Source organism: Cyprinus carpio, chromosome A15 (genome assembly GCF_018340385.1).
Source record: "Cyprinus carpio isolate SPL01 chromosome A15, ASM1834038v1, whole genome shotgun sequence".
NCBI classification, from domain to species: Eukaryota; Metazoa; Chordata; class Actinopteri; order Cypriniformes; family Cyprinidae; genus Cyprinus; species Cyprinus carpio.
In genome coordinates, this window is record NC_056586.1 from 27,465,775 (window position 1) to 27,490,390 (window position 24,616).

The 24,616-nt window shown below is 39.5% G+C and overlaps 1 protein-coding gene and 2 long non-coding RNA genes across 3 annotated transcripts in view; 1 reads left to right on the forward strand and 2 right to left on the reverse strand.

The window, feature by feature from the left end:
* Positions 1 to 4,967: 4,967 nt before the first annotated feature.
* LOC122147757 lies at positions 4,968 to 5,291 on the reverse strand. Its single transcript, XR_006161827.1, has 3 exons — positions 5,241 to 5,291; positions 5,109 to 5,163; positions 4,968 to 5,031 (listed from the first exon to the last, which is right to left on the reverse strand). It is a non-coding gene; the product is annotated as an uncharacterized LOC122147757 (long non-coding RNA).
* Positions 5,292 to 10,016: 4,725 nt separating this feature from the next.
* On the reverse strand, positions 10,017 to 12,533 carry LOC122147756. The gene is made up of 3 exons (XR_006161826.1): positions 12,469 to 12,533; positions 12,146 to 12,193; positions 10,017 to 10,303 (listed from the first exon to the last, which is right to left on the reverse strand). It is a non-coding gene; the product is annotated as an uncharacterized LOC122147756 (long non-coding RNA).
* Positions 12,534 to 14,246: 1,713 nt separating this feature from the next.
* Positions 14,247 to 24,616, forward strand: part of LOC109086570 (sialic acid-binding Ig-like lectin 14) — a 30,896-nt gene continuing 20,526 nt past the window's right edge. Inside the window, exon 1 of the mRNA XM_042771640.1 lies at positions 14,247 to 14,419. The gene's annotated coding sequence lies outside the window, so the exon portion shown is untranslated. The remainder of the gene's footprint in view (positions 14,420 to 24,616) is intronic.

Consider the following 24,616-nt stretch of genomic DNA (forward strand, 5'->3'; position numbering starts at 1 on the left):
TATAATGGAAAAGGATAAAAGGATTAGTCATTATATATTAGTACAGCAACTGGATAATATCATAACTGATCCTGAAAGGCATAACAATGATGTAAGTATGGGCTACAGGAAAATAACATAAAGAAATAACAATCAATATATAAAACAGATGTGAATGTTGAGACATTGATGAGACAGTATATGTTAAATAAATCACTCACATGTTGCCACATTTATGACAACCATATGCCCATACTGTCCTCTTCTCAGAAAATTTGGCAGGACATATCAGTTTTCTTCTCATGTATCTGCTTTTGCACCCAGAAAGGTTTATGTTGGCGTAGGTGCCCTGATTTTAAACCAGACAGTGTTTTGGTTCGCTCGCTGTGGACCTTCATGTTCTCATCGTTCCATGTGAATGGCTGGATTCTCTTTCTTGCCAGGAATGTAAGACTAAAAAAAAAAAAAAAAAAAAACAAATCTTTGAAACACCCTCTGTGACATCTGCCAGTTCCACTGCAATGAACAATATGAAATGCATTAGCACACAAAGCAATTCATATTTGTCCACACCCTCAAGGTCCCTCAAGTAGCCCCGTGGATTAAGCCTCAATTTATGTACATTTATGTTAGATTATATATTAATTGCATAAAATCGTTTATTGTAAAAAAGCAGAATATGCCTAAATGAGGAAAACAGACAACTGTTTTAAAAAAAAAAAGAAAAAAAAAAGTGATGCTTTCATGTTCCTGGGTGATACATAAACAAAAACTAAAGTTAAAAGTTAAATAAGGTTTAAAATCTACAGCATTCTGTTCAGCATGATATCTTATCAGTTTATCACTTAGGTTATCCACCTTTTTCCTGATGCTTTGTGCAAATTATCGGATGTGGTGGCCGAAAGGAAACACAGTCCATCACAACGCAGCAGTCACCTGCAGCACCATGGAGAGCACCATCAGAGGACACAAGGTCTGGGCTAAACATGGTGTTCAGGACCAAGGACAGCTCTAAAACAGTGTGCACCATTCCCTTTCTGACAGGGAGCCTCAGCTGCAGGCTGTTGGGCCCAATTAACAATCACATAAAAGAGTAACAAAGAAGCCACAGTAAAGGGTGAAGCAGGAGAATAGAACAGACGCATTGTGGGGTATCTCAGGCCCAGCCTAGGCGTCTGGACCAGTAATCCTACACCTCTTCTGCTGCCTCTCTTCCAAAGTAAACTAATGCAACAAGGAGCAACTGAGAAAGAAGAATTACCTGAGTTACAGTTTTATCCCTTTACCTGCCTAATGACAAATAAAGAAACTTAAGTTTTGCTCCACTGAAAATTCTGGCCCAGTGTAATGATTTACTTTGGCCTCCAGAGTTAAACCCTCCCCCAGTCTTGTGTGTGGAGGTTTCAAGGAGTAACTTCTGTTAATATATAAGCAGTCAGCAACTGACAAACTTGTTTAAAGTTTCACTATAAATATTCAGTAATAATAATTTGTAAAAAAAAAAAAAAAAAAAAAAAAGCATACAATAAGGTGACATTATGCGTCCTCACCTCAACCAATTGAACATCAAAAGAAACTTTAAAAGTGTTAAGACATTAAATCAGCAGAACATGAATAACCCCAAAAGCTCAAATGAGTCTTTCAGCAGCATTGTTAATATGAGCCTACGGTACAGTAATATCTAAGTCTATATTATGTAACGTTGCATTAATCCAAACTTTTCAGTCATTAACTGGAACACTGATGAACATTTCAAAGTGCTTTCCTTTTGGCAAGATAAATGTTTGTATTTCCCAGCTCCATATTACCGTAAATATTGCTGATATTAGAAGTAGAAAGGAGGAGGCAGATATGTTTTTTAAGCACAGTGTGAAAAACTGGGACAAAGTTGAGAGGAATTACGGAGAAGAGCAGACCATTGTCCTTTCATATTAACAGAACAGAACAGAACAGAACATGGCTACCGGATTGAAAGGTTGTCATATATATTCTTGTGATAACAAGGTCACATTTAAAAAAAAAAAAAAAAAATAAAAAAAAAAAAATCAAGCTTTGTATTATTTTCCCAGTGGATAAACATCACATTGCACAATGCACAGCCCATTCACAGTCAAACTGACAGATAATTATTATTTGTTGCTTGGTTTATTATTTGAAATGATTTGTTTCAGTCATTTTGAATGGAAGCTCTCTAAACAAGAAGTGCACCCATAATTTAAAAAACACTCTTTTGGAAAACGGTGTATACTGCAGCTTTTCAGAGTAATTTCTTCTCGTTCTTTCTCTCTCACCCCCTTCAGTCTTCTTCTTAAGCACTTTAACACACTTGCATACTTTAACATCCTTCAGTTTTTCATTCTTACCTTTTCAGTAGTCCTCTGTAGAGGGGGATTGAAATAACCTGTTACCAAGAAGGGAAAGGTAAAAAATAAGAGGAGTGAAAGAAAGAAGGTCTTCATTTTTGTTTTTGTGTGGCCCAACCCAGCAAAATACCCAACAATGCACACAAAAAAAGAAAAGTTGTGTCATGACACCCACCCTCAAATAAAATATTTACTGAAAAGAATTTCACAATTTGTGACTCTGACAAGAGAGATCTTTATAATACACAAGTGGTAAATTTAAAAACAAAGTACAAAACTTTTAGTTTCTTATATTTCATTTGTTTCCTGATACCCATTTGTTGTCATTCCCTGATTATGTTGCACACCTGTTTTATCTAGTTTTGTTTCTCATTAGCCTTTTAAACTTTTTTGTCCTTGGTTTCTGCTTAGTGTCAGTGTATGGTGTTGTTGGATAAATAAATGTGAAAGAGCTGCATTTAGATCAGCTTCTTCTCATCCTGCCGAAACCAGTCAAGACAGTAACACTGCTAATTATTCATTCTGGACCTGCTGTTGTTGCCTGATTGGGGTTTTTATACTTGTTTCCTTTCACAATCATTGTTACAAAGATTACTGTTTTCATCACAATCTGTTCATGCAGATTGCTGTCAATACTAGTAATAGTGTAAGAATTTTAAGTGCAAATTTGTTTTCCAACAACAATGCTACATTACTGCATATTTTACAAACTTACTGTAAAATTTGCAGTATGATATTGTTATTCATATGATATGAAATTGATAAATAAATTGATAAATGGATGTAACTTATATTTATAGTTATGTTTTCACACAAATATGCTGCAAAGCGCTGATAAATGGCAGAGTAGAAAAGACACAACAACATTAATAAAATCAGTCAATACCAGTTACAGACTCAAAAAGAGTGATTACATTTGAAAGCATACAATCTAATTAATATTATTTTAAGCATTTAAAAAAAAAAAAAAAAAAAAAAAAAAAAAAGCTGTTGAACTTTGTGTTGTTAATTATCATCAGATATTTCCATACACATTGAGATCTTCCATGTTGGAGTAAACAAATAAAAAAAAATAACCAAAAAAAAAAAAAAAAAAAAAAAAAAAAAGGATACAGAGGTCAGTCAATAACATATTTTGGGGCAGCTTTTGAAATAATTTCCAGTTGAATAATGGTAGAAATAAAAAATAAAAAATACTCACTGAGGATTTTGGCTCACTGAGGTGCATGGTGAAAAAGAATAGAAAACAAAATATAAATATCTGCATTCATCATCATGGTAAAATGTTAAGTTAAAGGAATCAGGAAGAAACTAAAAAAAAAAAAAAGTATTATTTTTCTCAGAAACTGAGTATGTAATATTTTGCTGTGTAACATGCTGTGTAATGATTTTAGGCCTTAAAGGGGTCATGAATTGAGAAATCAATTCACATCAGAGGTCATTGTGATATAAAAACATCCTGTAAGTTTCAGAACTCAAAAGTTCCTCATTAGTGCAGAATCAATTTCTTCATGTTATAAGTACAGTAGCATGAGCATCAGAAGTAAAACAGGGCATCAGTTTACTGTCGCCACATCCAGTGTACACAGAATCATGATTGTAATTGGTTCTGTCTCTAGTTGTGCTGAACTAGAACTTGCATCCAGGTTCAAAAACAGGACAGCACTCCTAAATTACTTCTAAGTTCTAAAATCTTGCTAACATTATAAGCGGCCCTCAGAGAACATTATAAAATGTAGAAGAAAAATTGCAGTTCATGACCCTTTAAGAAACATAGATGTGGTTCAATGCACTGACCTCTTTGGTGACGGCATATTAGGTTTGGAGAAAGGCTTGGTTTTCTGACACCATACAAATGTTGATTTGTTCTGTGAAGAGAGAGTTTCATTAGTGAGTGGGGGATAGATGCAAAAAATAGTGATGCTGTGAGGAATTGTTTTTTAACATGATTTCCTCTCAGTGTCAACATTGTGATGCTAACAAAATGACGGCCTGAGTGGCTGAAGTGTAATGTTCAAAGGGTAACTGGAGAAATAATTTTTGTAGTTAATTAAATGTGCCGCACAATTAATAACTGAATCAATAATCACTAATGTTGATTATCAGTCATGTATAGAAACTACTTTCTTATGGAAATTATTTTTTGTTATTATATTTTTAATGTTATATATATAATATATATATATATATATATATATATATATATATATATATATATATATACTATATATATATATATCTATATAAAAATACTGTCCAGTAATCTGTTCTCAGATTTGCAATGGTTCTGGGTGATTGGGTGTCTACAAAAAATAAATAAATAAATAAAAATTAAAAAAAGATTAAGATTTTAATGAAACACATGAAATTAATATAAAAATGTGAACATTCATTACCTAGAAAATCAGCTGCAGATGCTCCGTCTGATGAGAGATGTGACGTTTAAATAGTTTGACTACAAATGTAATACAAATTATAAGTATAATTATATTTTCAACCTGCCTTTGATAACCCCTCATTTGTCTTTGAGTAGCATCACCAGTGGTCCCTGTAGATGGCACTAGTTAGTTCACTAAAAAAAAAAAAAAACACAAACTTTTACCTTACCATTCTATACTTTACTTGCCTTCTATCACTCCTGTTTCCTCTATTAGTCCGAGCTGCTCCTCTGTCAGACATTCTTAAACTACTGGGAGAGAAATGTTAAATTTAGTCTCAGGAACAAATACAAAGATAAAAAGATAAGTTTAGTAAAGAAAACCCCACCTTGATAATCTGTTCCAAACTGACCTCCTACATCAGGGGAAGAGGGTTGAAATTGCTAGTGTATTATAAATCCAAAGGTTTTAACAATAATAATAAGTGAAAATGGACAAATTCATGTCATACTGCACATACCTCCTCAGAATTGTGATCCTTGCATATCTGGATTAGGGCTGGGCGATATATCTAACGATATGATCATGCGCATCTAGTCAGTAAATCTGGTTCCTTGAGTTGGGGATGATCTGATAAAGTATTTAAGATGAGTTCAAAAAAGTATGTCTTTGACAAAATTTAAGTTACAAGCAGAAATCAGTGCAACTTTGACTTCTTGGTGGCTCTAGATGGTTTGACTTAAGCACCATTTGGACGAGATTAGGTTTACAAGGGTAGATTGTAGATGCAGTAATTTTACCACTGGATTTCTGTTATATTAATGGCCAATTCACACAGGATAAAAAATCTCTTACTACCAGAAGTGGGAGGGGTGACTTCATTTATGCACCGCCGTCACCTCCCTGTCATCATGTGCATTCCACATTGCTTCCTGTGCATACTACGTTGCTTATAATATGTTTATAATATTTTGCTTAATTTTAAATACAGACATTCTGAAGTATAACCCCCCATCCCCTCACCCCCCCCCCCCCCAAAAAAAATAAAAAATACCTGCGTAGAATTTTATACATGAAGACTCCAGCAAGTACACAAATGAGAATGAACACAAGTGTGGGAGCAATGATACTAGACCCAATAGTCTCCAATCGAAGCCCCTGAACTCCTAAAATAAAATTATTGTTACTAGGATTAAGTCACATCATGAAATACAGTTTCTATTTGACCAATCATATTAAAAAATGGACCAAAGCATCTAACATGCACAAGGCAATCCCATTAATATCAGTCTGTACTTACTTCTAATATTCAGGAAGGCAGTGTTTTCTACCGCCCCAAAAGTTGGCAGTGCAGACAATTTCATCTTTCTCTTCATATCCAGTTGGAATAAAGGTCACAGCAAACACTGTTTCCCAGGAACTGGAGGTATTGTTGCTTATTATCAAAAGGTCTATGAGTACAGGACAATAATATAAATATGAGAGTATGGTGTCAGGGGGAAAAAAACCCACATACTTTCATTCAGGATCTGGACTGGTTTCTTGTACTCTGTGAGAGAATCAGTAGAAAACAATAAGTAACAATTAGGTTTCTGAGGCTTTTAACAATTAGGTTTGAGTTTTATTTATGGTTTTGGTGCAAATTAAGTGTCATGTCAATGTCATTTATATTTATAAAGCACTATTAAGCACAACATAGGTTGATCAATGTGCTGCACAATGAAAAAAAAAGAAAACAGAAAAAGACATAAGACGATAGAGAATAATGACTAAAAACTGTGCAATAAAAAAATCCTCATTAATAATACGCTAAATCAACGAAAAAGATTTTCAACTTGCATTTAAAAACAGATAGCGACGATGCAGATCTAATACTGAGGGTAGAGCATTCCACAGTCTGGGGGCAATTACTAAGAAAGCACGGTCACCCCTGCACTTTAGCTTTGACTTTGGGATACATAATCTCTGGGTAGACAACCAGAGAGACGAGACTGGATGATGCTCAGTCAATAAATCTCAAAGATAAGGAGTGGCCAAACCATTTAACGATTTAAACACTAAAAGAAGAATTTTAAAATTAACTTGATAACGGACAGGCAACCAATGAAGAGAACGTAAAAAACCGGTGTAATGGCTAACCCCAAAGTACAACGAGTTACAGTAGTCCAGCCTAGATGTAATAAAAGCATGAATTACTTTTTCAAAATTTTTACTAGACAGAATAGGTTTTACTTTCACTAGTAGTCAAAGCTGAAAGAAGCCGGATTTGACCACTGTATTTATCTGTTTGTCAAATTTCAAGGCATCAATCACCAAGATTTAATATTGGTGAACTAAGAGAATCTGACTGACCAAACAAAATTATTTCAGTTTTAGTGTTTCAAGACAGCCAAGCTTTCACATCAGACAGGCAAGTCATAAGTGCTTCCATACCACTCTGTTTTAAAGGGCAGATAGATTTGAGTGTCATCTGGCAAAGCAATGGAACGACAAACCATGCTTCCTAAAAATAGTCATATTTAAACCTTAGAAAACATACTTTACACAAGTACGTGAACACACTTAAACAGGCATCAATGCTCAAAAGGGCGAAAGAGTTTCCTTCAAATGTCTGTGCCATTAAACCAGATGTGTTATCGTTTAGGTAAGCTGCTACAAACATATTGACTTAAAAGTCCATTCAGTTCACCACAGCGGCCATATTTGCAATGACCCCAGGCAGCTTTTTCTGGCCAGCAAGACCAACTCCTATTTATTTGAATTGGAAAATACTGCAATCTCAAAAAAGCATATTTCACCTCAGTCAAGCTAATGGACAACAAAATCAATTTTGCCAAGCTTGCCGTTTTCACATAATTTTCTGGACAAATTCAACTCACAATTCAGAATACCCAAAAAAAAAAAAAAAAAAAAAAAAAAAAAAAAAAAATCAAGCAGAATTTAGCATGCAGATATTAAAATACTGAATGGTTTGAACATAAGACAATGACAGATTTTTACATTTCTTCAGTGTCATGGGTTGGATGAAGAAATGAAGCAAGGACTCAAATGTAGGAAGAATGGGCCTTTTTGATAATAAAAAACTAAATAAAACCCAACAAAAATTACCCCTAGGGGGGAAAACAGGCAGGCAGGCCAGCAGCAAGGCAAGGCCAAGAGCAGAGCAGAGCCATGGATACTCGTACATCAATCAAGAATTAACAATGCAACACAGGACAGCAGACACAAGGAGAATAAATAGAGAGACAAACGAGGAGGGTAATGAGAGAGACACAGGTGGAACCACTAAAACAAAAATGAGGTAACAAGATGGGCGGGGTCAGACAATAGACAGGAGAGCACATGGCACCAACAAACACACAACAATCCATGTGCTCACACAAAAGACAGTGTCCTCTGGTGGCCATCTAGGGCACACCAGCTGAAGAAGGTGACATTTAGTTCTTTATATCTTTATAAAAATAAATACAGAAACCAATCTAATTAGAAAACACAGAGAGATCACACACATAATAAGTGATGCTAACAAATTACTCACGTTGTACACGTAAAACAACAAAAGCTGAAATGTCTCCTCCAGAAAATTTTGCAGGGCAAATCAATTTCTTCCCATGATCTTATTTTGCACCCTGAAATGAGATCTTGGAATAGCTGATCTGATTTTTTTTATTTATTTTTTGTTCCCCTTTGTGACCTGCATGTTCCCTTAGTTCCATGTGATGGTTGGATTCTCGTTCTGGCAGGAATGGTAGACGTTACAAGTGAAGCTCTTTGCGACACCCTCAGTGACATCTGCCAGTTCAGGCTCAATCGTTATTTTATGATGAACACCTGGAATTGAACTGAAATCTTGTAATAGGTCCAGCTGTTGCATTTAAAGTGAATTTATAACTAACATAACATAAAGCAGTTCATATTTGTGTTTACTCACATTTTGACCTTTCGACCTCTGTAGCTGTCGCTTTTATACCACCATAATGTGTTACTGAACACGTAATAGTCAAGCTTTCTGCCCTTACGACACCTGTGCGTGTCAGAGTGATTTTCAACAGGCCATCTTTAATAGATTCATCCTTGATTTTGTCAGATCCTGCTATCCCGTTCAGAGTGATCTTTGGTTTGCTGTATGGACACGTGTGGAAAGCGGAACATTCTACTCTGATGGTATCACCCATTTTCTCACCACCATATATACTGATGCTGGGCTGCTGTGATCTTGCTATAATTTACAGAAACATTGGTAGGCCTACATTATATCATTTTTAAAAAGTGGCCCCTACAATATTTGGACACTCACAAATATCTGAATTTCACTGCATTAGATACAAGACTGATCGGCATCTGCTAGAGCAGCGGTTCTCAATTCCAGTCCTCGCGCCCCCTAGTTCTGCATATTTTGTATGTCTCTCTTCTTTGTTAACACACCTAATTCAGATAATCAGCTCGTTAGAAGTGCGCTCCATGCATGAACTGTGTTCCCATTGACATGGTCCCTACACAGCATTCACTTGCCAGAGCAGGTGGAAAACTTCACTTCGGAACATTCATTCATGGATTTGCGCTGTGCAACGTCTTCACACACGGACAAGTGTCATATACCTCGGTAAATAAATACAATTTAAATTCACTTCTCGCACACTTCAATGCACTTGGAATGGAACAAACATATACGTTGGCTTCGAACTGGATGATGGCAGAATATCTTGTGATGTCCACTTAGCAGGGCACTTACATTCGAAAAGAACAAACGCCTGAAGCCATAAGAGAAACATACAAAATGTGCAGAGCAGGGGGGCGTGAGGACTGGAATTGAGAACCGCTGTGCTAGAGAGAGAGAAAAAAAAAAAAAAAAACACTTGGCTAGACATTTTCTCAGACCTATCTTCCCTTTTCTTAGACACTTTTTTTCTTCTTCTTTTTTTACCATCTAGTCTTGAGGTCATTTTTCGTGATGTATGAAGTTCCTATTAATAAACAAAACAACACATTTTACAAAGCTGTACAGCCAGAAAATATCCAAGACTCTTTTGTCTTCATTTTGAGCAATATTTTACTTTAAATTTTAAATTAATTTCATGTTTGATGTTTTGAAAAGATGTAACCTTGGAAGAAGCATTTTCTTACGTCCATTGTTACTGACCACACAATATTTCTAATACATGTGTATAATTTCTCTCCATGGTGATTCCAAGAATATTTTCATGCCATGAACAAGGACTGTAGAGGTGACATCATAAAAAGCGTAGGTGCTCCATCCAACATTTTCAGGGTCAATACATGTGTATAATTTCTCTCCATGGTGGGATGGTTCCAGTCCGGTAATCAGCAGACTGCAATTACCTGATTTTCTATATAAATCAGTTCTGCCTTTGAATTTTTCAATGACATTGTTTGCATGCAAAGGATCGTAAACTAATGGATAACCATAAGAGACCCACTGGTACCCCACAACTCTACGTGGGTCTTTGGGTGGGTATGATGTGTAGCTGAAAGAACATGGTATGACCAGACAGGAACCTCTGAGACCATGAATTTCCTTTGGCATTCTCACTTCCCATCCCAAAGCATCATACAGCAGAACACCTGTGGGGCAAAAGTTGAAGAACATTAATGTTGTTCTTCAAGCTGTGTGGTAGATTAATGAAACTTACAAAAAATATATATTTTCTTTATTGTTTTCAAACAATATATTTTCTGCTTTCTATAACAAAAGTACTTCGTAGAAATGCATTATCTGCTATAAAGTGATTTGACTGGCAGATGTTTTCCATGCAAACCTACTTTAAATTATGTGTTGTTTTTGTGTGCGTTTTGCTAGGTTTTTGAAGGTGGACCTGTTGTATCATATCGCTTCATACATACATAGGGTGAGGCCCACTTTAAACACTTTACAATGACATAAATGCACCATGTCTCTATCTGTAATTATTATAGGCTATGAATGAATGAATGGATTAGGAACATCCATGGATGCAAACTCTTAATGGGTGAAAAAGGTGATATCCCTTAATGCACAGCTCTATTTTTGACATCGGCTTGTTAGATATTCCATTCCGTCCATTGCTAGTTATCACTGTCAATCATAGCAATGATTCGCGGCACAATTTAGCAGATTCACTCGCAATATTTTTTACACTCGCAATTGTCATTCCTGAAACAGTATACGTGGACGTTTGGCCCCTAGACAAACAAAACTTTTCTTCAAACTGTGAATTAAGTATGTAGAGAAACCAAGCAGGCGTTTCCCTTACAGTCCAAATGGCTGAGCTCACTCACATCAAAACTCCTGATATAATCAATAACTAACACAATAAATATCTTATTTACACAGTGTATGCTTTCTTTTTGTATTGTTATAATAGGAAGATCTGTGAGCGTGTATAACTCCTTAAACTTGCGAAAACAAAAATGAGTTCAGATTCTAAATATCCTACAGTAAACAGCTCTGATTGGCCAGTGTTTTCAACAGATATGCCTGTGATTGGCTACAATACTCAATGCTACAAAAACACATTGTAAATAGAAACTTTTAGTTTTATCATTTAAAACTAGAGCATGCACACAAAAACACACATGACACATGACATCATTGCTGTGGCGCGAAATGCAGCTGGAGGGCAGGAAGTGATAGTAGAAACTCAAAATGGCTATATTTTGCTTTGTTTATGGATGCTCAAATCGGTCCAAACCGAGAAACCACAATGAGCTTTTATAGATAACGAAAATTCACTCAATACCAAATGCCTCACATAGACACGATGGAAATAAGATGTGCAGTTTAAAGAGCTTCATTTATTATAAGGTACATTGTGAGATATATTGAAGTGCGACAGCTTTTTAGTGATTATTTTGGAAGCGCTATTTGCTCGCTTTCTAAGCTATATTCACTACAGAATTTGAAAACTATCATTAAAAAGGTTATTTATTGCACCATTAAGGTTCTACATAGCACTTTCAAAGCATGGTTCTTTAAGGAACCCTATAAAAAGGGTTCTATTTAGCACCAAAAAGGGTTCTGCTATTGTTACAAGCTTAAGAACCCTTTTCTGGTACTGTTTAGAACCATTTTTCTTAAGAGTGTACAGTGTTATTATGTAAAATTGAAATTATGTTGGCTAAGAATTCCTTGGCTGATCTCACATAAATACGGAACCGTTTTACCAACCAACTGCAGCAAGGCTCTAAAAATGCATGGCCTTAAATTTAGCCACAGACAGCTAGTCTGTTGTGCAACGCAGTAAAATGAAAAGAAGAAGCACAAGAAAAGACAACAGAAATCTTCAGAAATAAAGGTGCTGAAATACCTGACCTCTGAGGTTAGAAAATGTTTAAAAATATTTACAGTGACATTTTTTTCATACTGTATACCCTTATCAGCTGCATTTATTATATGAGTGAGGAAAGTGAGGAAAACATATGCTATACCTTGTAAAAGCAGATGAGCAGAGGTCCCATCATGTTCCCAGGTTTGCCCTGAGGTGAAATCAAAAACAACTGTTGTGTTACATGTAAACATTCAGTTTCCAAATAAACAGAAATGTCACTCAAGAGACTGGTGCACATCCTAAATGGTTCTTTTAAATGTTTGAATACTATCCAATGGAGTTTTGACCAACAAATCCAGAAAACAGGATGCTAAAACTTATGGAAATTGAAATCTTAAGTCTTTTGTTTTAGCCTACGTTATCCAAAAATCACTTTAAAATGTTACATCAAATGTAATATATTCTTATCCTTTTTATTATTACCTTCTTGGCAGTCTCACTTGCAAATAAGTCAACTGGATGAAACATCTACTGCAAAATGTGAGAAACATATATATATGTGTGTGTGTGTGTGTGTGTGTGTGTGTGTGTGTGTATGTGTTGTATTTTGATGTGAGTTCCACCCTCAGGATGAAAAATATTTCCTTGGTTTTAAAAAGCTTCCAAACTCATCACACCAACACACTTGTTTGTGACTACTCAGTCAAATATAGTATTTCATGACAAGAACACCACCATTTGTGACTGACAAAAAAAGTCTGATAAAACTCTGTTTTAAGACCGTTATAATACACTAATACACTAGTGCTAATTATGTGTACTATAAAATTACTGTTTGTGAAACAAAGCTAGTCATTAAATCTGAACTTGTTGTTATGCCTGATTAGTTTCCTTTCACAATCAATGTTATAAAAATTATTATTTAAAAAAACATTTGGTTTAATTACAATCACACAATATACTGTTAATACTGTCACTGATTCTGTAAACACTGTGAAACAAATTTGCATTAATGTATATAGCAATAGTTTACTGTTTGCAACTTTACCATATTCTACATCTACAGACTAACAGTATTAATTAATCACTGTAACTGAACTTTGACATCTGATACATAAAGACCTTTGGCCTCTTGTACATACAGTAAAGGCATTAACTGGTTCCCCTCCATAGCACTCAGTCTTTCTCTATATTGACAAACTGCTCATATTTATAAATGCACTTGCATAGAATCAAAGTCAATTAAAACAATATATTAAACTGTATTTTGATGGTCTGTTGGGAAATGTGGGCAATGCAACATGCATGTGGTGTTTCTTCTCTTTATGGCAAATTCATTCTCCTAAACTTTTTGTGCAAACACACAGTGTTGGATTCTGGACTTTCTCTGACTGCAACGGAAAGTTAGCAGCTATGAAATGATACTGACATAAGAATCAGAATCAGAAAGAGCTGTAAGAGTGTGTTTACATACACAAGGAATTTGTCTTGGTGTCAGGAGCTTCCACATCTTGACACCTATCATGCACTTCGGTCTTCTATGGATGATATACAGCAAGTATAACAATATAATATAGTATAATATGACTTATCATGCACTACAGATTTTTGTCTAATCAAATGCATTAGTTTAGAATGAGAATGTCCCACCCACTGATAATTTATGCAAATAAATCAAGTTGTAAGAATGGATGGAACTTTCTGATCTGTTTTTACTGTTATATTTATGGTTATTATGTTCTCACAGAAATATGCTGGAAAACGTAGACAAACAGCAGTGAAGAGCAGAGACAACAACATATGTAAAATCAAAGCAAGTCAACAACAAACTCAATACAAGCATCTTGACTGACTAAGAAAAGCAGACTGGCTATTTCGAAAAAAATACAATCTGATGTATGTATGTATTTTGAGCGTTTAAAAAACACTGTGACAAACTTGGTGTTGTCCATCATCATCAGATGTTTCCATACATGTTGAGTTCATCCATGTTGGTGTATTCAGCATCAGAATCATAACCCTTAATATATTTTGTGAAAAAAAAAACGGATACAGAGGTCAGCCAATAACATATTTTATGACAGCATTTGAAATCAAATAATCAGAATATGTTTTTGACTATCTAAAAATCATGGTGAAATACAAACAAAAAAATAACAAAAACATCTCAATTCAAAAATCACATAAATCTCTGTAACCATTATGGCAATGTAGCTGTATAAGAGGCCCATCTCCTGCTGCAGAAAGCATCCCCCAAACTATGAAACTTCCTCCTCCACCTTTCACTGACTTCTTTGAGCACTTAGGATTCAGTCTTACCCCAGTTTGATGCCAAACAAAATGTTTCCATCAGACCCAAATAAATTAAACTTGCTCTCATTACTAAGCTTTGGACCAGTTTTCCTCTCTCCACACAACATGCTCCGCAGCAAAGGTGAGTCTAGCCTTTTAATTTTTTTCTGCTGATGAGAAGCTTGGTTACTGCAGAGAGTGCTTTCAGTCCGAGACAGATCCATACCCTGTTCAGCACTAAACTGGCAAGCTATCCCAGTTGCAGTTTCAAATATCTCATTTAAGTTTCTATACTGTGCTTCAGAATACAATGAATTTATGAAAACTGCCCCTCTACTCCTGTTAGGATAAGTTCAAACAGGACTAAGCAGTGACCTTGAAATTGAAGAAATTGTAGGTTGTTCTCTAATTTTTATCTCCACTGTATGTGATCTATGGGTTTTCAAGTAAATTAATGTAAAAAAGAAATGAATGTCATACATACCTCTGTTCAAATGGTGCTAATGAATCTTGCATATCATTAATAGGCTGTCTACAATCAATAACAACAATGTGAGAAGCTAAAAATTATTATTAAAGAGAAATACTTAATTCTAAACTTTCCATTTATGAAGAAATAATGTTAGCCTAAAGTAACATATACACAAACAGTTATCGGTGTGGTTTCTTGTGTATGATGAATGCAGCAATTATGCAAGCAAGGAGGAACACAAGTGATGGAGCTATGTAACATACATGCCCAATAGTATTCAGTCCAATCCAGTGTGAGTCTGCATCTTTATAGACACGGGCTTAAATGAGTAGGCAATGTTATTAGTGCACAATTGAAATTCTCATAATGATCCAAAAGACCCATTACTGCAAAAATCCACATAAATGCATAAATCACTTACACTGTGCATTTTTGTCTTTTGTAGCTGTCAGTTATGCCACAATGATATGTTACAGAACACTCAATGGTTATGCTTTCTGTTTTTATGATACCTGTGCATGCCAGAGTGATTTTCCACAGGCCATCTTTAAAATGCTCCTGCTATAAAAATCCTGCTATACTGTTCAGAATGATGTCTGGTTTGCTGTATAGACACGTGTGGAAAGCTGAACATATTACTGTGGTAGTCTCACCCGTCCTTTCACCTCCATAAAAACTGATACTGGGTAACTGTGGACTTGCTACAAATAGCAGAAATGTCACAATTAGGCAACACACTCTCATAACTAGATAAGAAGTTAAGCAAATTTGAAGAACAAAGTATTTACATACCATCAACTAGAATTGAGAGGTGACATCATAGAATGCTTAGGTGGTCTTTCTGGATTCTTTCAGGGTCAATCCATGCATATATTTTCTCTCCGCGGTGGGACGGTTCCAGGTTTTTGATCAGCAGACTGCAATCCCAACTTCAGTTTCCATATAAATAAGTATTTCCTAAAAACTGCTCAATGACATCATTTGGATACATGAATCATAAACTAAAGGATAACCGTAAGAGACCCACTGATACCACACAACTGTACGTGGGTCTTTGGGTGGGTATGATGTGTAGCTGAAAGAACATGGTATGACCAGACAGGAACCTTTGAGGCCATTAATTTCCTTTGGCATTCTCACTTCCCATCCCAAAGCATCATAGAGCATAACACCTGTGGGACATTGGGGAGCATTAATGGCAGCTGTCTGTTTTTACATTCAGTTTAATAACATTTGTATTATTACTACTTTTATTATTAGAATAATAGACTACAATATACAATGGTTTCTGTGACCACTGCAAACAACAATGTTTCAAGAGTGTAATTATTATAATGAATTCTTAATTCTGGTCAATAGTCATTTGAATAGTTTATATTGTTTTCTGAACTGTTATTGACGCTCTTGCAGTTGTTTTTGGAAATATTCAAACTTTTATGCATGTGGCATTTAACATTCTAAAGTTATAATTTAATTGGATAAATAAATGTACAGTAGCTAAAATGTAAGGTTACAGTGTAATTATACATTTAAGTACTGAATAATATTAATTAACTACGTGTACTTACTATATGGTTAGGATTAGGGTTTGGCTTAGGTTTACTTGCGTGTAATTATGCATAATTAATTGTTATCATAATAGTAAGTACATGTAACGTGTAATAAAGACATATTTAAATAAAGTGTTACCAAATGTAAATGTCAAAGAAAACTGACTGTACTTTGAAAAATTAAATTAAGTAACAAATATTCTGCCATTCTCCGAATTGCTGTCTTAAGAATGGAAATGTTCGTTTAGGGAGAAACACTAGTGTACCAATAAAATTGCAGGGACTTTCTGCCTATCTTTGTTTTTTTCCAGCTGTTCTCTGTAACCACCAGAAACTACCATACAGAGAAGTGAATGTGGCTTCAAAATAAATTATTACTCATGTCCTTTGCTTAAATTTAACAGAATTTCCCCCTTTTTTTTTACCATTCTTAGTTCCCTGCTCAAACAATGGATTGTGTAAGAATGTAGAATACAAAAGATTACAAAATCAGCTAACATTAGAAATGGGAAGAGAAATTAGTTATGAAAGGTTTATTCCTGGTGGACAGAGTAGGCTACACAAACCCCATTCTGGGGTTAAAGTAGAGAAAGACTAATAAAATATTACTCCAGTAAGAAAGATTTCTAATGCAACAAAATTGAGCCACGCCCCAGGTGCAGCCTGGTGTACTTGCCTTGAACTCCTATGATAATATTATTTAAAAGGATAGTCACATCTCTCACAGATCATGAAGTACAGTTTTTGAACAACAGTTTGAGCTATCATATTCAAATCATCTTTGAGACACAAAAAATACTGTGAATGCTTTAGCCACAAGCTTCATGTTTGTTTCTTTATTTTAAAATGATAGTAGAACAAGCATAATTTATGCAATGCATTTCACAAAAACAAAACAAAAAAGTGATTTTACAGAATAATGTGTGAAGCATAAAAGTATGTTCAATTCAAACTATACTGACTCAAGATAGACTATTTATGCTTTTACAATTCTAAAAGGAATCACTTCATAATATCATAATAGCATATAAATTATTTGTTTTCATTATCTTTCTTTTATAAAACAGTAATGTTGAAAAGGTGGACAGAATGGAGAAATAAAGTTCCCTATCTGTCGGTCACTACGAGTTATGTCGAACGACATATGGGGTCTCACTTGGGAGGCCAATCATCTATGAGTTTAAGAGAAAACGACAATGAAAATTGGATAGTGGATTTTACATACCTGAGCCACGCACCGTGCCTACGGGTATAAATAGGCGACAGGTGCATTCACTCATTCAGATTTTTGCTTCGGAGCAGAGTAGTCGATGTCGTTATTCGCTACAAAGCCAGTTCATCTTGTGGAACTGTTACTGGTTGGTGTGACGGTGCAGTACAGCGGTATTCCTGGAGCAGTGAGTCCCCTGGGCGCTTCGGCTAAAAGAGCAAGTAACTGCGCGCTGTCCACATCCCGGAGGAGCTCAATCGTGCAGCCGACGTGGTCTCACGACAGCTCACTTTCCCCGGGGAATGGCGACTCCATCCCCAGATGGTCCAGCTGATCTGGAGTCGATTCGGGGAAGCCCATGTAGACCTGTTTGCTTCCCACAAGTCCTCCCCCTGGGCACGGATGCACTGGCACACAGCTGGCCTCGGGCTCTGCGCAAGTATGCATTTCCCCCAGTGAGCCTGCTCGCACAGACACTGTGCAAGGTCAGGGAGGATGAGGAACAGGTCCTGTCTGGTTCCGCCTTACTGGCCCACCCGGACCTGGTTTTCGGAACTCATGCTCCTCATGACAGCCCCTCCCTGGTGCATCCCCCTGAGGAGGGACCTCTTCTCTCAGGGGATGGGCACCATATGGCACCCGCGTCCAGATCTTTGGAACCTCTATGTGTGGCTTCTGGACGGGACGCAGCAGACCTAAGTGATCTGCCACCGGCAGTGGTAGACACTATCACTCAGGCTAGAGCCCCCTCCACGAGGCAGACCTATGCTTGAAGTGGAGTCTGTTAACGAATTGGTGTTCTTCTCATCGATAAGACCCCCGGAGATGCTCGGTCAGAGTCATGCTTTCTTTCCTGCAAGAAAGGTTGGAGCGTAGGCTTTCAACCTCCACCTTTAAAGTGTATGTGGCTGCCATTGCAGCCCATCACGATTCAGTGGACGGCCGGTCCCTGGGGAGGCATGACTTGATCGTTAGGTTCCTGAGGGGTGCCAGAAGGTTAAATCCTCCTAGGACACCCCTGATACCCTCCTGGGACCTCTCTATTGTTCTGGCTGGGCTGGACTTCAGAGGGGTCCCTTTGAGCCGCTGAATTCAGTCAAGCTCAAGTTCCTGTCTCTCAAGACAGCGCTCCTGGTCACGTTCACTTCCATCAAGAGGGCCGGGGATCTCCAAGCTTTTTGGTAAGTGAAGAGTGCCCTGTGTTAAGGCCGGCCTACTCTCACGTTGTCTTGAGACCCCTGCCAGGATACATGCCCAAGGTTCCCACCACTCCATTCTGAGACCAGGTGGTGAACCTGCAAGCACTTCCTGTGTGTTGGGTAACAGGTAATTGGCGGAAAGGACTGGCTCAGTGTCACGCTTGCTGCGCCATTCCCCCTAACACAGGGATGCAAGCACCTCTCTCCTCCCAGTAGAGTTCCCCGGTTGGCGTACCCTGGTCTAGCATCCTCCAGCACCCTCGGAGGTCAGACTTGGCAGAGCAGTATGGCGCCAGGCCCAGTACTTTTGTTAGCATGCCCGGAGTCCCGGTCAGTCCCTGTACTGGGCTAGGTGTCCATATGGCTTGATTCCCTACGGGTAATCCCATATGTGTATTTTTCCATGGTAAGGTTTCCCTCTTGGTAAACCTGTGTCTTCCCTTGACAGACCCGCTCTGTCAGTCTCTTTTGGCAGCTGTTCCATCCCTACTCTAAGGAACTACATGCCTCAGAGTCCAATTCCATATGTAGAACTTCTCCCTGGGTCAGTCAATATCAGCATCTCCACATGTCACCTCCCTACGTGTAGGATGTGGTCTCCGTACCGACCTTTTCCTTAAGGCTCGCTTCCCCATCGTTCTGCCAAGCTGAAAGAACAAATAGGAAATATCCGAAGCAATCTTCACTAAAGGTTGAAATCCCTTCCAAAAACTTTTTGTGGACAGAACAGCAACATGGCCTTCTCCAGCAGCGATGTACTCACCCTTTTGGTCCCCTTCGGTACCAAGGTCAATGAATTTGCGCTAGGGCTTTGGGAAGGTTATGACCTTAAGCGTAGCTTTGTGACACGCCACGGCTTGTCGACAATTGTAGCGCCGCAGGGTTATGATGGTGTTCAGGTTGTGGCGTTTTCCATAGGACCCCATATGTCGTTCGACATAACTCATAGTGACCGACAGATAGGGAACGTCTCGGTTATGTACATAACCCTCATTCCCTGATGGAGGGAACGGAGATGTTATGTCCCCATGCCACAACCTTGAACCATTCGCTGTTGCCGGGACACGTTCTCGGCTCCTCAGCATAAAACCTGAATGAGTGGATGCACCTGTCGCCTATTTATACCCGTAGGCACGGGGAGTGGCTCAGGTATGTAAAATCCAATAGCCAATTTTCATTGGTGTTTTCTCTTAAACTCAGAGATGATTGGCCTCCCAAGTGAGACACCATATGTCATTTGACATAACGTCTCCATTCCCTCCATCACGGAACGAGGGTTGCGTATGTAACCGAGATGTTATTTGGACTCAAACCATCATCCATCTGCATGGCCCTGATGATGTAATATTTAAGCGTATGCTTTACGCTTAAACTAAAGCATTGGACGAACTTTACAGCACCATAAATGGATTAGAAACTGCTCATCCTGACTCTCATCGTTGTTGGGGATTTTAACAGGGTGAATATGAGGAAAGTTCTTCCCTAATTCTACCAGCACATAAATTTCCCCACACTAGGTGATCAGACATTAGATCACTGCTATTCAACACTAAAGGACAGTTACAAACCGTCCCCCGTCCAGCATTTGGCAAAGGTGACCACATTAGCATACTGTTGTTACCAGCCTACAGACAATGCCTCAAACAGGAAAAAACGGTTTCTAAAACAGTTCACAAATGGAGTGAAGATGCCATCTCCACACTGCAGGACTGCTTTGAATCCACAGACTGGCAGATGTTTCAAGATGCAGCAGGAGACAACATACAGGAATACAGATTCTGTGATATGCTACATTAACAAATGCACAGAGGATGTTGTTCCATCCATTAATTTTGACTTCCCCTCTATGGGGCCGTGATGGGCCGAAAAAGCAGCAACATACACTTTACCCACCAGGGGTCCTTCTGGTGGGAGGAACACCATTCAACAAACAGGTTCCACTTCAGCCCATAGGCCTGTCTTGTGGATGGAGCTCGTGCTGAAGCGATAGTGAGAGCTACCTCCTGCGTCCTGTCCAGGGACCACACATGGAGTTTCCAGAGATCTGGATGTGGGTGCCAAAGGGTGCCCCGTCTCTGAGAGAGCAGATCCTTCCTCAGAGGAATCGGCCAGGGAGGGGCTGTCACGAGGAGCATGAGTTTCGGGTACCAGGTCCTGTTGGGCTAGTATGGAGCCACTAACAAGACCTGCTCCTCATCCTCCCTGATCTTGCACAGTGTCTGTGTGAGCAGGCCGTACTGCTAGCAACCCAAGGCAATTGATATGCCAATGCAGTTGGGGACCGTCCAAACCCCTGACACTGCATGTCCGTTGTACGTGGCGCCCCAGCCTGTGGCCGGGGCATCCGTGAAAACCACAGCATGCCTGGATACCTGTTTTAAGGGCACTCCGGCTCGAAGAAGTGAGGGATCTGACCATGGGCTGAAGGTTCTGCAGCAAGCCTGTGTAATCTGAACCTGGTGGGTGTCGTGTCACCATGCCCACCTCGGGACTCGGCCATGAAGCCAGTGCTGAAGCGGTCTCATATGGCGCAGACCGAGCAGGACTACCGCTGCCATATGCCCCAGGAGCCTCTGAAAGGATTTCAGTGGGACTGCCATCCTGCCTGATAAGGTCTTGAGGCAGTTCAGCACCGAGTGAGCAAGTTCCTGGGTGAGGTGTGCTGTCTGACTGACCGAATCCAACTCCATGTCGAGAAAAGAGATCATCTGCACTGGCACGAGTTTGCTCTTTTCCCAGCTGACCTGAAGACCCAACGGGCTGAGGTGGCTGAGCACCAGGTCCCTGTGTGCACACCACTGATCGCGAGACTGTGCAAGTATGAGCCAGTCATCGAGATGAGAATGAGTTGAGAATGTGCACTCCCTGTTCTCTGAGTGGAACAAGGGCTGCCTCTATGACTTTGGTGAAGACATGAGGCAACAGGTACAACCCGAAGGGCAGGACCTTGGTACTGATATACCTGGCCCTCTAACACGAACCACAGGAATGGCCTGTGCCGCCAGAGGATCGAGACATGAAAGTATGCGTCGTTCAGGTCGATCGCTGCAAACCAATCCTGGGGACGAATGCATTCAAAAATGTGCCTCTGCGTCAACATCTTGAACAGCAGCTTGTGAAGTGAACAGTACAAAACTCACAGATCCAAGATTGGTCGTAACCCACCGCTTTTCTTGGGCACAATGAAGTAAAGGCTGTAAAACCCTGACCTCATATCAGCTGGAGGGACTGGCTCTATCGCATCCTTCGCCAGCAGGACTGCGATCTCCTCTTGCAAGACAGGGGCATAATCAGATGCCTCTGAACCTGGGGGGACGCCGGGCGAACTGAATCGCGTAGCCGAGTCTGATGGTCCGCTGGAGCCACCGAGACGGACTGGGGAGTGCTAACCAGGCTCAGAGAGACAGTACCAGAGGAACCAACAGATCCACTGATGTACCTCATGGTGGGGCAGCGTGGTGGAACACAGGGACTTGACCCAGGGCCTGTGATGGCCTGGCCTGTGATGGCAGAGGGTGGAGTCTGGGTGTGGAGTGTAACACTCACCTGATTCCCCTATCTGTGGGAGAAGAGGCAGGCTCCCGGCTTGGGGCTTGTGACAGCCCGTGTGTGACGACCTGAACGGGGACTTGAATGCTATAGCCCGTACCTGGTTCCACGAATGGGCAGGAGGGGCACTCTTGGGCAACCCACCCGCTGGCGAGAGAGGAGGAGGGAAGTGCCCCTGTGGTGCACAGTTCACAACTCTCCTCCCCTTGAGACCCAGAGACTGAGAAAACTGCTATCCTACTGAAGAACAAAAACAAAGCTGGCTGCTGGGCCAGCGGTGGAACAAAAACAAAATGAAACAAAAGATTCTCCACCCAGCCCTCCTCCGGGAGAGGGAATGGTGCAGTCACCATCTCCCGATGAGCAGACTCGTCCATCTCTGGGTTGCCCGTCTCAGGGTCTCTTGCACTAGGGCTTGCCACCAGGCTCGGCGGGGTCCTGGACAGCCTGGGCGTCCTGCCTGTGACCGGCTCCATGATGCTGCCTGGTTGAAGGCTGCTGTTGCTACGCGGGAGTGGGGGCGTTCGCAGGGGGGGGGGGGCCCTTCGGTGACGAGCAGGCTGAGGGGCTGCAGCCGGAACGGAAACAACAGGTTTCCTCTGGCGCAGGATGTGCCTAATTGCCTCAGTCTGCTTCTGTGTGCCTAAGAACTGCTGGGTGAAGCTCTCGACAGCATCGCCGAAGAGGCCGGTCTGGGACACGGGAGCATTCAAGAAACTGTATCTTATCCTGCTCTCTCATGTCGACCAGACACAGTCAGAGATGGCGCTCCTGGACCACCAATGTGGACATCGCACGGCCCAGGAACTGCGCAGTCACCTTCGTCACTCAAAGCTAAGTGGCCGAAGGACACAATTGCATGGCCACCGTGCATTCCAATTAGGGAATGCCTGGTACCCCCACACAGCTCCACCGTCGAGGGTGGTGAGAGCGGAGGAGCCACAAGACTTGTTTCGGGCAATAAAAAGTGCCTTCCACAATCTTGTGAGTTCCTCATACACTTCCGGGAAGAATGGCACCGGAAGGGGGTGCTGAGAAACTATATGGGTCAGACCACTCCTCTGGCTGCCCTACCGCCTGCGGAGTGCTTGAGGGGTGACAACCTCCATCTGAGGAAGCCACAAATCACCTCTGACTCCACCATACTCAAATCACCTCTGACTCCACCGGAAGCAGCATCGCCCCGGTTACCGAGACGAACTTTTAAGACCCCACAAAGAGAACAAGCACCGTCCACAAACGCCTGCTCAGCGTGCTTGATGCCCAGACATGTGAGACAGTGATCGTGACCATCCTGAGGCGCCAGATAGCGACCACATCCAGAAATGCACGGGTGATAAGACATCTTTATAAAGACGCGATCACCCTTGTTTGCTCTTTTAGACAATTGTTCTGTGCTGATTACAATCAATAATGACACTGTAAAACTGAGACATTGTCAGTGACTGACAAGAACAGATAAGCATTAACAAAATCATTGCAAGTAAATTTAACTGAACACATGACACTGTCGAATTGGGACAAGACATCAAGCAACTGGAATGTTAGGAATCAAGGAAGTTTTGGGGTCAAGTTGAGCAGATAACATAAATAAAGAACTATTGAAACAAGAAGAATTTTGGATTCATAAACTTAGATCACTGACCCCAAATGGCATGAACGAGGAATTAGAACTTTCTGTCTTCCTTTAATGAATTATAATTGGTCGAATTCATCAATAATATATTGTACAATAAATCTTGAGTATCTACTAAAACAATGATTGTTTATGACAATGTATTTCTGATGTTTTAAATCATTGAATTTTCCATTGTTATACATTTTAAAGTCAGTTGGTGGAGTAGATACTAATGGTTGATTGTTTAAATTACAAGACTGTATAATAGTGATAAATATAAGATGAAATTGTCTAATATTTAAATGGAAACAATTTAATGATTTTAGTAATTGAACAGTGGCTTATGAATGATGACGTCAATATAATTAGTGATTTAAAAAGGGGGTGGAGGGATTGAATTGCTTTGCACACTGAGGAATGCTTTGAGCCAAAACATTTGTGTCTTTTCCCATCAACGATGAACATAAAGTAAAACAAAAAAGAGCACTGATTTTGTGAGTACCGATCGTGATTTACTATACTAAAAACATGATCTAAAAAAGGCCACCTGCACAAATGCCAAATAGATAACAGTGAAGGTGCTGCATTGCACTTCATTAAACCTTTAGGCTATATAGTACAAATTAAACACCAAGATGCTTTTCAAGATTATGTGTTTTGGTATTTTTGGTCATGTTCTACATGAATTAAAACACTAATTTTACTAAGACTAACAGCTTAGTCTTCTACTAGGTTACGGCA